This window comes from Gadus morhua, chromosome 5, assembly GCF_902167405.1.
Source record: "Gadus morhua chromosome 5, gadMor3.0, whole genome shotgun sequence".
Taxonomy (NCBI): Eukaryota; Metazoa; Chordata; class Actinopteri; order Gadiformes; family Gadidae; genus Gadus; species Gadus morhua.
The window spans coordinates 25,075,913-25,092,057 of NC_044052.1; positions in this window are offsets into that span (position 1 = coordinate 25,075,913).

Below are 16,145 nucleotides of genomic sequence, written 5' to 3' on the forward strand. Positions count from 1 at the left end.
TCCATTACAATATATCAAGTATGCTATGAATCAAATAATGAGCTATCAGACGAAGCAAGCTTGACCATTATGACTCTGGGTTACTAGTCTATAGATGGGCTCTATAAATTGATTTATTTAGGACATTTCTTATATTCACTATCTACCCCAGTGACTGAAAAAGTTTAGTCTGTCTGAAGCTCTTTTAAAATAGAGGGCGTTGATACGAATGTTTATATGCCAAAAACCTGCATTATTGACTTACTACCAAAAGATGGCGCCAAATAACTATCTATTCCCTCCTCGCTTCCTACACCCGAGGCCTGTTTCAGGTAGCTGGTTTAACATACTCTGAGTTTAATCCTGCGCTCTGAGTTGGTTGATTCAGAGTTCAGGGTTGAAAAGCAACTCTGGGTTTTCGGTTTCAGAACAGGCGATCAGCGTTGGCTTAATCAACTCGGAGTGTGTTCACGCTGGGTTGGGGGCGTGCCTGTTGATTATAAAGAGCCATCATCAATGGATCTCTGATAACATGATCAAACATGGACGAAAAGCGGAGATCCACTTACTTTTCCCCACGGAATTGGAAATTCTAATGAACGCGTATGCCGAGCAGTTACCCCTTTAAACAAAAAAAAACAATACCGCCGCGGCAGCGAGAGCGCGAGAGATTGCTTGGCAGGAAATAGCTGAACAAGTCAATGCCTGTGTAAAATAAATTAGTTAAATAAAATAAGAGGATAGTTTAATATCTTCCACTCATTCAATAAATTGTGTGTGTGTGTGTGTGTGTGTGTGTGTGTGTGTGTGTGTGTGTGTGTGTGTGTGTGTGTGTGTGTGTGTGTGTGTGTGTGTGTGTGTGTGTGTGTGTGTGTGTGTGTGTGTGTGTGTGTGTGTCAATTTACGCAACCCCAAGTTGCCCCAAGAGGATTTGGCAGCAAATGAAGATGAAGTACAAAAATATAGTTAAAAAATGTAAACTAATGTTTAATTGAAATCAAATCAATTGTGCTGTTTTGCCTGCTTTTCAACATGTGATGGGCCTATATTTAAGCAGTAAATGTAAGAGTATGCGTCCTGTGGCTGAGGGCATCCCTGGGGGGAGCTCCTCTGACCCCCCCCACCCTCCAGGATAGAAATGCCTTTATAAGAGGTTGGTTATTCAAAATAATTAAATATGTACACGCAACACAGCACGTTACAAATTAGATGGGGATTCTGGCTCAAGTAATAATTTCACTGTCTAATCATCTTCTTCCAGTTACTGATGGCGTCATCGCCCTAGGCTACTTGAACCAGATGCCCACACCAACCTTCATGCAATTGTAACAATTCAAAAGATGCAAAAGGATGCTTGGGAGATCCAAATTTTGGAACATAAGTTAAAGGTGGGTGAGGTGGAAACTGGGATACTGTTCCCTGCTCTAAAAACATACCCAATATGAATGACTTTGTGCTTTCAGGAAATAAAGAAATCCTCATAAAAAGTAGATTGTCTTTATTAGAACACGGGCTGTGGTGGGACAAGTTATTTTGTTGAACAGTTTACTCAAAGGGTTTTACTTCAGTGAACATTGCAGACGATTATGCTGAGCATGTGCGTGTAGAGAAGAACAGCATCTGGTTAAAAGCAGTACCAGGGACTTTTCTGCCTTGCATTCTTAAAATGAGTTTCTTGACTTGCAGCAGTTATAGGTCCGTGGTTAGTCAGCTACTCTGATCATGGGAAAGCCACAACGTTAAAGTGACTGTAGTAGCCTACAGAGCGGGTGGGATGCACGGGGCAGATCATTCTACTCATGCGTTAATTGCGTCAAAAAACTTAAACTTAAACTTCAAGCATGCCCCCGGTGCGTTTGACAGTTAACATGGGGGCTGAGAAGGTGGTCTAAATAAATGATGGATTGCGCTTAAAAACGATAGCGCTCGTGAAGAAAATTATCAGGAAAATGAAGTATATCCAACCGGGGTCTTAATAATCGTTCCTCACGGAGATTCCTTCTGAGGATCGAAGCCTCTACTACGTACACAGGCTCTCGTAGAAAAGGACATGCCATTTCTAACACTTCCTTCTGTCGGAGAGCTGCCTTCAGCCTTATAGACAACAAACTCAGAGTAGGTCTAACCACCTCCCGAGCAGGTTAGGTCCACGGCGTATGTTGCCGCAGCAACTAACTCTCGGTTGCGCTGAACCTGCTACCTGAAACGGAAAATCCAGAGTTTCCACTAACTCAGAGCGAACAAACTCGGGGTTGCCTCAAAACCAGCTACCTGAAACAGGCCTCCGAGCCCAGTTTCAGGTAGCTGGTTTTGAGGCAACCCCGAGTTTGACGCCCAGGCTACACCTATGCATTTTGCCTAGGTGTAGCCTTCTAATATATCTAAATCCTATTAAATATTGGCAGTGTTGGGGTGGCTGGGAAATGTACTACTTACATTTACTGCTTAAATATAGTATACAAATATATAATACATGTTGAACATAGCTGTTAAATTAGGTAGAGCAGGCAAAACAGCACAATTGATTTGATTTCAATTAAACATTAGTTTACCTGTTTAAACTATATTTTTGTACTTCATTTGCTCATTTGCACACACACACACAATTTACATATTGAATAAGTGGAAGATATTAAACTTTCCTCTTATTTTATTTTATTTTACTAATTTATTTTACTCTCTCTCGCGCTCTCGCTGCCGCGGCGGAATTGCTTTTTTTTTGTTAAAATGGGTAACTGCTCGGCATACACGTTCATTATAATTTCTAATTCCGTGGGGGAAAAGTAAGTGGATCTACGCTTTTGGTCCATGTTTGATCATGTTATCAGAGATCCATTGATGATGGCTCTTCATAGTCAACAGGCACGCCCCCAACCCAGAGTGAACATACTCAGAGTTGATTAACCCAACGCTGATCACTTTTTCTGAAACCGAAAACCCAGAGTTGCTTTTCAACCCTGAACTCTGAGTCAACCAACTCAGAGCGCAGGATTAAACTCAGAGTATGTTAAACCAGCTACCTGAAACAGGCCTCTGGTAATATCAAAAGGTCCACAACCGTTATTACTCATTTAAACCAGCACTTCAACGACCCCCACCCATCAACTTAGTCAAAAATAGTTTCAAATAATGAGGGTTAAAATAATCCATCCTGCAGTCAAGTGTGGACATGTTGAACCCCGACCTGCAGGGTGATGAGGTCAACACATGTTGAACCCCGACCTGCAGGGTGATGAGGTCAACACATGTTGAACCCCCGACCTGCAGGGTGAAGAGGTCAACACATGTTGAACCCCCGACCTGCAGGGTGATGAGGTCAACACCTGTTGAACCCCGACCTGCAGGCTGAAGAGGTCAACACCTGTTTTGTCACTTGGCACATGGTACATTTCCACAAGCTGCTAAATCATCCCGTAGTAGTTCATCAGCTATCATTGAACTCCAGGACCCCCCATTTCATGGCCTCGCCGGGAACCCTCCATCTCCCCCCCCCCCACACCAAGACAAAGACACTTAGAGCTGGATCAACACCAGATCTTGGTTCTCTCATATACACACACACAAAGCGGGCACACGTCTGATGTTTGATATTCCAAGCAGGCCTTTGATGAGTTGGCGCCGTTGCCCTGCGTGGCTGTTCCCAGCTGTCCCCTGGGACGGCCTCATCAAGTAAATAACCTCCCAATTAAGCCCCAGCCCAATCAAGACTCCTCCGCGGTGAACACCCCCCCTCCCCCCCTCCCCTCCTCCCCCCCTCCCTGCAGCGCTGCCTGCAGGTGGCTCACTGGAGCTCCGGATCATACCGGCTACAGAGCGCAGCCGTCTGGGTCTGCTTCATACCTTCATATTGGGAATACTCACATTTTTTATTCTTGCACTGGCGACGAAAAATACTAAAGGTCTACTGTTTTTCGAGTGAGGCTTACGTTACACAGTATGTTGTAGACATATCTATTTGAGCGTACAGAAATAAAGTTTGGGGGAGAGCTCTCTTATAGAGACTGGATCAACCAAGGCGGCTGAAAAGTTGGAGAGAGAGAACACTTAGAAAGTGGCACACGGGCAAACTCCTTCTCCTCAAACTCTCTCTCTCTCTCCCTCTCTCTCTCCCCCCCCCCCTCTCTCTCTCTCTCTCTCTCTCTCTCTTTCTCTCTCTCCAACCCTCCCTCCCTCCATCTCTCTCTCTCTCTCTCCCTCCCTCCCTCCCCCCCCCCCCCCCCCCCCCCTCTCCTCCTCTCTCTCTCTCTCTCTCTCTCTCTCTCTCTCTCTCTCTCTCTCTCTCTCTCTCTCTCTCTCTCTCTCTCTCTCTCTTCTGGGCCCTCCTCTCTCCCAAAGGTGCCATAGGTAGACTCCTAATGAAAGATCAAGGGCATTAAGGGCGGAAAGCTAAGTGGGCTACCTGCCGTTAGCCTCTCGGTTACAGCGTATTAATTTTACCGCAGGCTCATTTGTAATGGGCGAGAGAGAAGGGCAGAGAGAGAGAGAGAGAGAGAGAGAGAGAGAGAGAGAGAGAGAGAGAGAGAGAGAGAGAGAGAGAGACACTCACAGGTAGAGAGAGGGAGAGAGAGAGAGAGAGAGAGAGAGAGACACACTCACAGGTAGAGAGAGAGAGAGAGAGAGAGAGAGAGAGAGAGAGAGAGAGAGAGAGAGAGAGAGAGAGAGAGAGAGAGAGAGAGAGAGACACACTCACAGGTAGAGAGAGGGAGAGAGAGAGAGAGAGAGAGAGAGAGAGAGAGAGAGAGAGAGAGAGAGAGAGAGAGAGAGAGAGAGAGTCACACAGGTTGGCGTTTCCAGGTGCTTTGTCAGCACAGCTTGCGTAGAGGATTCCGGCTTCATTACCCTCACTTTCAACTCGGTCACATTCTTCAACTCCATGTGCCACACGTTTCATGTGCTGCGTCTCGCACACGCATTGCTATCACACACATACAATGTGCATGTGCAAAATCACATACAAAGACGCACACAAAGACACAGTGAAAAAGAGATTCTGCCCATCAGACTTTAGTATTCAAGCTGTCGCATTCTAAGTGCTGCCAAAATCCATTTGGAATCAATATTAATTTTCATACTTTAGTATTTTTATTGATATATATTTATATATATATATATATATATATATATATATATATATATATATATATATATATATATATATACTGTGTATATAATTATATACATAAATATTTATGTTCTAGAACTGAAAATATTGTGCTGCATACCGATATGCGAAGCAACATACTGTATGTTCTTTATAGAGCTAAAGCAGCCTGCTGTAATTTCTACATAGAGCTTGTTTTCATTTGTGTGTGTGTGTGTGTGTGTGTGTGTGTGTGTGTGTGTGTGTGTGTGTGTGTGTGTGTGTGTGTGTGTGTGTGTGTGTGTGTGTGTGTGTGTGTGTGTGTGTGTGTGTGTGTGATATTAATTGATGACTGATTAATTGATTGGCTCCTGCTGTGTGTGTCCTTCTCCAGAGGAGAGGACCTGTAGCCTGGGCAGGGCTGGCTGGAATACTGTTTTAGACCTTGCAGATCTCACATGTCACGTTATGATTTCAACAATAATTTTTACTTTGAATTTGTTTGAATTAGAATTAGAAGCGACTCATGAATAAATCTCGACATTGCTTTTTTTTGTGCAAGACATCAAGCGTCTTTCATATAACCAGTCAGCACCAGAGTGATCTACACCAGGAACAAGGACAAGGAAATCGTAGTCACTATAGAGCTATAGCCCCTTATCTACTGTATAATCTTTATAGAGCTATAGCATCATACTGTCTGTTCTTTATAGAGCTATAGCCCCTTATCTACTGTATAATCTTTATAGAGCTATAGCATCATACTGTCTGTTCTTTATAGAGCTATAGCATCATACTGTATGTTCTTTGTAGAGCTATAGCCCCTTATCTACTGTATAGTCTTTATAGAGCTATAACATCATACTGTCTGTTCTTTATAGAGCTATAGCATCATACTGTCTGTTCTTTATAGAGCTATAGCATCTTATCTACTGTCTGTTCTTTATAGAGCTATAGCATCATACTGTCTGTTCTTTATAGAGCTATAGCCCCTTATCTACTGTATAATCTTTATAGAGCTATAGCATCATACTGTCTGTTCTTTGTAGAGCTATAGCATCATACTATACATAACATGGTCGATAGGGTTTACATGTGGTCGATAGGGTTTACATGTGGGCGATAGTGTTTAAATGTGGGCGATAGTGTTTAAATGTGGGCGATAGTGTTTAAATGTGGTCGATAGGGTTTACATGTGGTCCATAGTGTTTAAATGTGGGCGATAGTGTTTACATGTGGTCGATAGGGTTTACATGTGGTCCATAGTGTTTAAATGTGGGCGATAGTGTTCACATGTGGTCGATAGGGTTTACATGTGGTCCATAGTGTTTAAATATGGTCGATAGTGTTTGCATGTGGACTGTGGTCGATAGTGTTTAAATGTGATCGTTAGTGTTTAATTATGGTCGATAGTGTTTAAATGTTCCTTTCCCTCTCTCCACCTCATCCCTCACTCTCCACCTCAAGCTGGTGTGTGGTGAGCGTTCTGGCGCCGATTGGCTGCCGTGCATCACCCAAATGGGTGCTACATACTGGTGGTGGTTAGTGAGGTCCCCCCCCCCCCCCCTTCACTGTAGGCGTCTTTGAGTGTCTAGAAAAGCGCTAAATAAATTCAATGAATTATTATACTGTATGTTCTTCATAGAGCTATAGCCCCTTATCTACTGTATAATCTTTATAGAGCTATAGCATCATACTGTCTGTTCTTTATAGAGCTATAGCATCATACTGTGTTCTTTATAGAGCTATAGCATCTGACCCCAGCATTGAGGCCAAGCCCCTCTGCCAACAGTCTGTCTGAGAGCCCTCAGGTGTCAACACGCTGCCTTCGTACAGAGCGTTGGAGTCCATATTGAGCAGCGCTGGTGTGAGGCTCAGAGGAGTCAGTCTGCCACGCTGTGCCTTTCCGGTGCATCAAAGTGCAGAGAGCTTCTCCATAGTAAGCTTTATGATAGACTGACAGTTTGACCACTGTCCCAGTCTGTTTAACTGCCCATCAATAGCGCACATTGATGGATAGTGCATGAACAGCAAACCTTCCAGCATACAATATACATACAAGCTCTTCATTCAAGTAACAAACTCACAAACAATCTCTCCCTCTCACCATGGCTCGGTACTGCAGACTAAACGAGTCAGGGTGGGGCTGAGGGCTTTAAATATGGTGTCAGGAACCACCTGCTGCCACTGATTGGCCCAAATTGGGCAAAACCATTTTCCCTTGAGACAAAGGAGGACACTGAATTCTTCAATCATTGACATTGGACATTAATGAGCGACAAGCCTAAATGCACAAGTGAAAATCAATGATCTAAAAGATGATAGGAACTTTAACATGCATGCTGTATATTTGATGAGTTTATTCATGGTTGAGTTGCAAAAGGCCACAGTATTATAATCCCCCTGTTGATTGAGCCTGTCCAGTGGGAGGGGGCATGGGGTATAAAAAGAGTGAGCTGCTGTCCTTCTTACAGTCTGCTGTATGCTGTGTGCGAGATGCGAAATAACTACTGAGGTGATTATTCCATTATGTTGTAAAGTATGGTTATATGCACTCAGTGATTGAGTTTAATTTGCATTGATTTTCTTAATGGTTTAATGTGTTTTATTGACATTGATTATTTGAAGTACCGGTATTTGATTTTGAATATGATTGATTTATTAGAGAATATTTGATTATTGATCATTTGAATATTTGAATTGATTGAATTATTTGATTTTGGAATTGGTTTTGAATATGTTTTTATTTTACTATTTTCAGATATTTATTTTCTATGTTTGGCACTTATCTGACACTTTGGGGGAATAAATGTTAAAAACCTATTTGCAGCTGTGTGACTTGCCATCCTTTGGGTTTGAAAGTCCGGTGTATTAAGGTTACATTACCTTAACCCGAGGCGGGGTGTGACATAGACTAAAACACTCGCCAGAGTTCTGCTCCCGTAGTGGAGTTGGTTTGCAGTATCACTGTTGAATCAGGCCTACTTCCATTACTTGTCTTCAAAGGGGATGTAGGTAAGATTGAAGAGCTTTTATTTGGGTGCAATTAGTTAAAAATGACCTAGCCATCTGTCAGCTATTAGTGAGTGAAATGCGCTGTGAGAATATGTAGTTAGTGAGTAAACTGCACCTCTCCTCCATGATTGGTTCTGGGAGTCCATCTTGCCCGTCAATCACATCTGTATGAAATGAAACCCATCTCAATGGTGGAGACGTGTAGGGAGAGAGGGCGGGGACGTTTCTGTATGTGTGCTGCTGACCTGTCTGTATTTGGACGGACATTTGGAGCACACCTCTTGACCCTCCTCCACACCTCACAGGTGGGTTAAGACAGCGTTGGACAAATTATAGCATGAGTCAAGACAGCACTAAGACAAAGGGTTTAGCACTGGGAATGTTTTAGGATCCGTGCAAGATGGGGCCCCTAATATATTCCTGCATCTTTGCAGATCATCAGTTAAAATGTTGTTTTCATTCTTTTAATACATGACATGATGACCGCCTCATGCTCTGCAATGGATTCACCTGTGCTAATGTAGCTGTCCCCATTCTGCCTCGGCCTCTGGTCAAACACTGTTCCATTCGATTATTTAGATATGTTTCTTCCTGCTGTGGTGGACTGGCCAGTCACTGTCAATAAAAGAAGACGCAAATAAAAAAGTAATTGACCTAATCCATGTTTAAGTTAATTAAGTGAGATGGAAATCATTTCCCTCCTAAAGCTCTCCTTCTCTAGATGGATGGATGTCCTTCTGGGCTGAGTAACTGCAGACATATCTTTGAGAGAAGTTTGTGTGGAACGACCGAAGCCAGCCGAAGCCTTGGTAAGAGCTGGTCTGACTGCCTCGCTGAGGCATTTGCTACAAACAATCAGCATTGTAAATTGAGTATATTTTCTAATTACTAGGCTGGAAGCTGGTAATAGTGTATGGTTTAGCCCTTGTAATTAATTACCCTTGAAGTAATGATTGAATAATGTGCTTCAGAAGGGGCAAGTTCTATACAGTCAAAGACTACTCTAGACCATTCTTTTCAACCCCCCATATTAGTGAAAACGGCAATATATTTTTAAGTGAGGGCACACAGGAGACACACGCATTGGAATAAACGATCAAACATAATGCTCAATGTGCAAACTTTGCCTTCTGTTTTTCTCTTAATTGTTTGTTACCTAGGGTTTTGTGTGTCTCATGCCTAACATATTTGGGCCCTCACAGGTAGAATGAGGAATTAAGAAAGACCCATGCTAACTTGCGTCTCCCTCTCATCCTCCTTCACCTATCCTCTTTATAGTCGTCTATCCTTACAGTTCACCCAATAATTGCTTTGCAGTTTAATCGTCCTGTACCTGTATACCTCCATCCACCCCTTCTACATCATTACTATAACCGGCCCTTTCCTGTCAACCCCTGCTTCTCCAACAATGCCCTACCTTCATTCTTCAAGATTCTTTAAATATTGACCTATAAATTTGGCAATCAGCAGCTGGGCTTCTGTGCATTGCTCAGGTAATTAACATGCAAGAAAACCACAATACTGAATAAAGCCACTTTACAAAGTTATCCATGCATAATTCTTGTTCAACTTATACATATATGATCAAACTCCGTTCTACCTTAATGATGGCTCAACATGTTTTATTTACCAACTGGAATGCCTTTAATTTAAAACGGCTCCTGACACAGCCAGTCCAACATGCTGCCCTAAAAATATATAGGTAAAAATTATTCCTATTTTTTTTTTTTTATCATAATAGTAATGGAAAATGTGAATATAAACATGAGATCTACATGAATTACATTTTGGCAAATATCGCTGCAAAGGGGTTTAAATGATATTGTGTTTGTTCACTGTAACTAATAGCCTTTAATCCGCTGTAATTATAGGCTGACCTAGACCTGGTCGTTTCCCTGGCAACGGGCTGCAGGAGGATTTGGGTCAGGAGACATCAGAGCTGACCTGAGGCAGATCAAGAACCTGGGCGAGAACCCTAGAGAAGTAGACCCCGACTCCATCATCATCTGTTGTTTCTGTAGATTTTGTCCTATAATTGATTTGGGGAAATCCACAATATAATGCACAAACATCTTGTATTTTAGTTCTTCTTGCTCTGTTGGTGAGCCACACTGAGCACACTTTAATAATATATAAATGTGTACGTTTCATAGCAAGCCCTCATTACAGCAGGGTGTGATAAAGGAAAACAGTTATATTTGTTTAAGGCACTGCTGTTACATTGGATAGATTAATGCTTGTCTTTGCCTTTTCTTTACTGCTGATGCATAGCGACTGAGGGGTCTGTGGGGGGGGGGTTATTTTGTGCCATACCAATGTTCTATGGAGACTCCCTTGCTGTAAACATAAACAGAACTTAAACGCTCTTACAGGTATCACATAAAGTATAAAGCTGTAACCATAAACAGAACTTAAACCCTCTTACAGGCATCACATAAAGCATAAAGCTGTAAACATAAAGAGAACTTAAACCCGCTTACAGGTATCACATAAAGCATAAAAGTGTAAACATAAACAGAACTTAAACCCTCTTACAGGTATCACATAAAGCTGTAAACATAAACAGAACTTAAACCTAAAAAGTGCACAACCTTTCACTGTTTCTTCTCTTCCCCAGCTCATACCACAGTCCAACAGTCCTCAGAGATCCAGACGCCCCAGCTCATACCACAGTCCTCAGAGATCCAGACGCCCCAGCTCATACCACAGTCCAACAGTCCTCAGAGATCCAGACGCCCCCGCTCATACCACAGTCCAACAGTCCTCAGAGATCCAGACGCCCCAGCTCATGCCACAGTCCAACAGTCCTCAGAGATCCAGACGCCCCAGCTCATGCCACAGTCCAACAGTCCTCAGAGATCCAGCTCTACCACAGTCCAACAGTCCTCAGAGATCCAGACGCCCCAGCTCATGCCACAGTCCAACAGTCCTCAGAGATCCAGACGCCCCAGCTCATGCCACAGTCCAACAGTCCTCAGAGATCCAGACGCCCCAGCTCATACCACAGTCCAACAGTCCTCAGAGATCCAGCTCTACCACAGTCCAACAGTCCTCAGAGATCCAGCTCATACCACAGTCCAACAGTCCTCAGAGATCCAGACGCCCCAGCTCATACCACAGTCCAACAGTCCTCAGAGATCCAGACGCCCCGCCGGGCGTGAGACACGACCTGAAGAGGTCACATATGTGTTATTTGCCTCTGTATGTGTGTGCCTCTTTGATTCCCTAGTAGTGCCAGCGGGTGTGTCTATGTTACCTGGATTTTGGCTTGTATCAGGTGTTTCGTCTGTCTGGTGTTGTCTGGGGCTTGGTATTTTCTTACTGCGCGCATGTGGGTGCGATTACGCCTGAGCTGTCCTTCATCAGTGTGAATGAGGTAGGACCTAGGTGTTACCGCCTTCTGAATGACAGTGCCCTGCTTCCTCTCTTGTCAGCCACACGACCTGGCTGCAGCTGCGGCAGGGAGCGAACACTGTGACGCAAGTTGTAACGGCGTTGTTGGTCCTCCTTCGCCTGCTTTTCAGACCTTCTGAAGCCCTTGATGTTCGGCCACCGAGGACGTAGCGTTGTTGGATGTTGTGGTACATCGGAGCGAATTTGTCTTCCCATAAGAAGTTGTGGTGGGGAGTAGCCACTCTCCAGCGGTGTAGCCCGATATGTCAGTAGCGTTTTTGCTTTGTCACCTCCTCCTTTCCACAATCCTTTAACTGTGGCCAGCGCCCGCTCCGCCTCTCCGTTAGCCTGGGGGTATCTGGGGCTACTCCTGACATCACATGAGTAAACCCTTACTCCATGGAAAAGGACTCGGAACAGTGAACAACTGTATTGCGGCCCATTGTCAGAAACGACAGTCTCTGGTGGTCCATGGCGACAGAAAACATCATTGAGGGCAGCTACAACAGTCGCAGCTGAAGCTACCTTGAGGCGGGCTACCTCTACGTACCGTAAAAAATAGTCCACTACAAGAAGATATGTCTCATTTTCCCAGAAAAACAAGTCTGAGCCGACATGTTTCCAGGGTCTATCTTGCACAGGTGTGGTCAGCAACGTTTCTCGTGGTTCTGCCCTATGCTGTGAGCACGTGCTGCAGTTTCCCACCATCTGACTGATTTGGACAGACCGTCCTGGCCACCAGACTGACTGGCGGGCCCTCGCTCTGCATTTTACGATCCCTTGGTGCCCACAGTGGAAATTATGAAGAATCTCATGTCACGTGGGATCACAATCCTTTGGCCTCTGAGAAGTAGCTGTCCAGTCAGGGTGATGTTACTCTTTTCAGGCCAGCTCTGGGGGGAGCATATGTCTTTCTGGCCACCCCATCTCACAGTACCGGATCAGTTTCACACAGACCGGGTCCGTTTTCTGTCTCTCTATAATTTCTTCCAATCTGGGCTCTGTGGCAGGAAGACTGAGTGACCGCATCCACGAACACGGTGACCGCAGCCTCGTTCTTTCTTTCCTCCTGTGTATGTATGCTCTATAGGGGCCCTTGACAATGTGTCAGCAGTTATCAAGCTTTTACCCGGCACATGCACAATGTCATAAGTAAACCTCAGCAGCCTCAGTCTAAATCTCAGCACTCTCTGGGGAAGTTTGTTGAGAGCCTTGGTGCTTAGCAATGGCATTAGTGGCTTGTGGTCTGTCTCTAATCTGAATTTCAGTCCCATGAGATAGGAGGACAAACGCTCACATGCCCACGTAGCTGCCAGAGCTTCTTTCTCTATTTGTGCATAGTGTTTTTCGGTATCAGACATACCTCTCGAGATGAACACAATGGGCCTCCATGTTCTATCTGGCTGCTGTTGAGTTAGGACCCCCCCTAGTCCAAACGATGAGGCGTCCGCCGACACGCACGTTTCAGCTGTCGGTTAGTATGCAGCCAACACCTGTGTGAAACTCAGTTCTGCTTTGAGCCTTTGAAAGGCCTCTTTCTGTGGCTCTTCCCAACACCACTCGTTCTTTCCACATAGCAGGTCTTTGATCAGTCGTGGGTAGGATGCAAGATGGGGCAAAAACTTACTGAGGTATTTGGCCATTCCCATCACTCACCCCTTCGATATCTGTTGGTGCAGGCATCTCTTTTATTGCTTTAATCTTCCCTGGGGCAGGTGTCACCCCGTCCACAGTGACACTGTGGCCTAGAAACATCATGCTGTCTTTTGCAAACTCACATTTTTCCCCATTTAGTGTCGGCCCCTCTTCCTTGAGTTTTCTTAGGACCTGACGCAGTCTCTCATCCTGCTGGGTCTTGTTCTCGCCATACACAAGTATGTCATCTGCGTAACACACTGCACCTGCCCATCCTTCCAGCATCTGAAACATGCGACGCTGAAAGTGTACGGGCGCCGAACTGATTTGGTGCAGCGGTGGTGCTGAAGGGGGTAGGGGTGGTGCTGGTGCTGGAAGTGGTGGTGCTGGTGGTGGTGCTGAAGGTGGTGCTGGTGGTGGGTGGTGTTGAAGGAAATGCTGATGGTGCTGGTGGTCACCACCACCATGGCAAGTTAGACAGAGTTGAAGGCGTAAGAAGCAGCACTCCTATATCAGAAACTAGAAGAGTGTGATGGCTCCCATTCAACTGAAAACAAAAACAATGAGTGAGGAGAGAGAGACCACATGTTCCGTTTTTATTGCAACTGGAAGACAAAACAGCACAGAAAGTATATGGTTGATTTTTTGTCTGGGGGGGGGAAACACAGGGAGACAAAACTCAAAGAAACAAACCTACGTCCAGAGTGATGAAGTGATGATAATTACATTTAATAATAAGGGTTGTTTGTCTTTGGCAATATGATCGCTGAGCAAGGAAGATACAGAACGTATGTCTCCATTATTGAAAGAGAATTTGGAAGGTCATGTCATCAGGACAAGTGTTTTTGACATAGGAGAAAACACAATGATTTGGCAGCGCAACAGACATATAGTGCACCACACAGTGTGCAACAAATACTGTAGACTTTCATTAAACACGTCATTAAACACGTCATGCTTGAGCACGTGACACGGCTTAGCTCGACGACCGCCTTAAAAATGGATAGAACTAGAAAACGTGGCCGATGTTCAATTACTTGGCAAATCAGTCCATTTGTATGGTGTATACTGTCCAGGAAGTACAAAAACACAATAGCAAAATTGGATTTCATGGAAGACAAAAAATATTTAAGACAAAGTCAAATCAGAGGATAACCCTAAAATGAAAACCTTAATTTTTACACATCCACATGTACTATTTGTGATATCTAGTTTGCCATTTGAAACTCCAATTAAGTGTATAGGTGTTTTCAATATTTGTATTCACCTTTGGGATAAGTTGGTCAAAGTGGGGCATGCTGCCAATGACATACTGACCAGCTTAATTTCTGTTGTAGTAAAAGTAAACTGAAATAAGGTTTTGACTGAAATAGGGGTGGTAGATAAGGAGAATCATTATTAAACTATACTTTTTTTTGTTTTTACTTTAAGGGAAGCACGTCCAAGCTCAACCACATAATGGAGGCAGGTTAACCGTTAACAATTTTTCACATCCTTGATGCTTCAAATACAAAAGCAGTTCAAAAGTGTTGGAAACCAGGATGTGCTTACTTTCCTTTTTTCTTTCCTTAACAGGAAATAAACATCACTACTTTTGACACGACTGCCATGTTTGACATTCCAAAATACAGGTGTTTTGATTTGAGGTTAAAAAATTGTTATATAATAAATGTACTCATATAAACAGACAAGTTTTAAGAAAGACCAACAACCATTGCCATCTCCAAACTGCCGCAATGTTAGCCTGTTAATGAATCTCTTATTCGTGCTAATTTGCGAAGCTAACAAAGCCAGCAGCAAATCAATAGTGGTAACCAATGCAAAAATGCACAGTGCATCAGTTAGGCACAACAGTTGCTTTCATTTACCATAAGCCACCTTGAACATGCCCTTCTCTTGCAATCAATGTGGTTTCTTAAATGTACTTTTGCTTAAATAATATAAGGTGTAATACATGATTGAAATGTACTGCTCTGAGAAATATCGAGGAGACTTTTGTTATTTTTTACCACATCAAATGCTGGTCAAAATACCATTTATGCATATAAACCTTAAACATCACAAGAATATTGTCAAACCCAATATTCTGATATACAACATACGGCAAGTAGTGTGGGGCACAAATACATATTATGTAAATTACACATTGCACGAGAGGTTCAGACAGACATGCTACAACTCACTGGCAATATTGTCCAACATACAGGTCAAGTATGTGTGCAGCCTATTTCAGGTTTTATAAAATTATTCCAGGCTTTGGCACTGAATGTACATATCTCGCATTGAACAATCTGGCAATATGACGGAAGGATGCAGAGGCATTCATAAATAAGGTTGTTGTTGAATAGTAAAGTCACATTTGTTTTGATATTTATGTGCAGCAGGGCAAACATATTAAAGTAATACTGTCCCAAAAAACCTGGAAAAGGAAAGGTGATAACAAAATGATCACATACTTGAAACAACGGGACAAGAACATCACAGTATACACTTGGGGAAGGGAAGTATGCCCACAAGAAACCTGGTTAGCAAGCAGACATTGTGAACACTTTAATGTTGACATGGGCATCATGCTGTTAAAGAGAAGACAGCCATTATATATTTAATAATATAAGTCATAAGTCATATGTATTTGTATTTATGAAACAACAGATTTAGGGCCTGGACCAACTAGTTATAGTGAAAGCTTTCTTCCCAGGTTTGACTCAACATGGCCAAAAGTATTTAGCTATGTATGATAAATTATTGTTTCGATATATTTCAAAATAGGGCTCAATCATTAATCTGTTAACATTTAATCTAGCACACTGACTACATTGTAGCTCCTGTCACAGTATGGCCGTTGGAGCTTCTGAGACCATTTCAGAGAAGCAGTACAAAACGCTTTGTCTGCATCCATGTGTCTAAACAAGTGCGAACATAACACCCCCGAAAACATGTTTTGTAGTTTCATGATTAATATCAGTTCCACAAGAAGCAAATAAGAGTGGTTATGACACACACACACACAGGCAAACAAAATGCCAAAATCATCTACTATTAA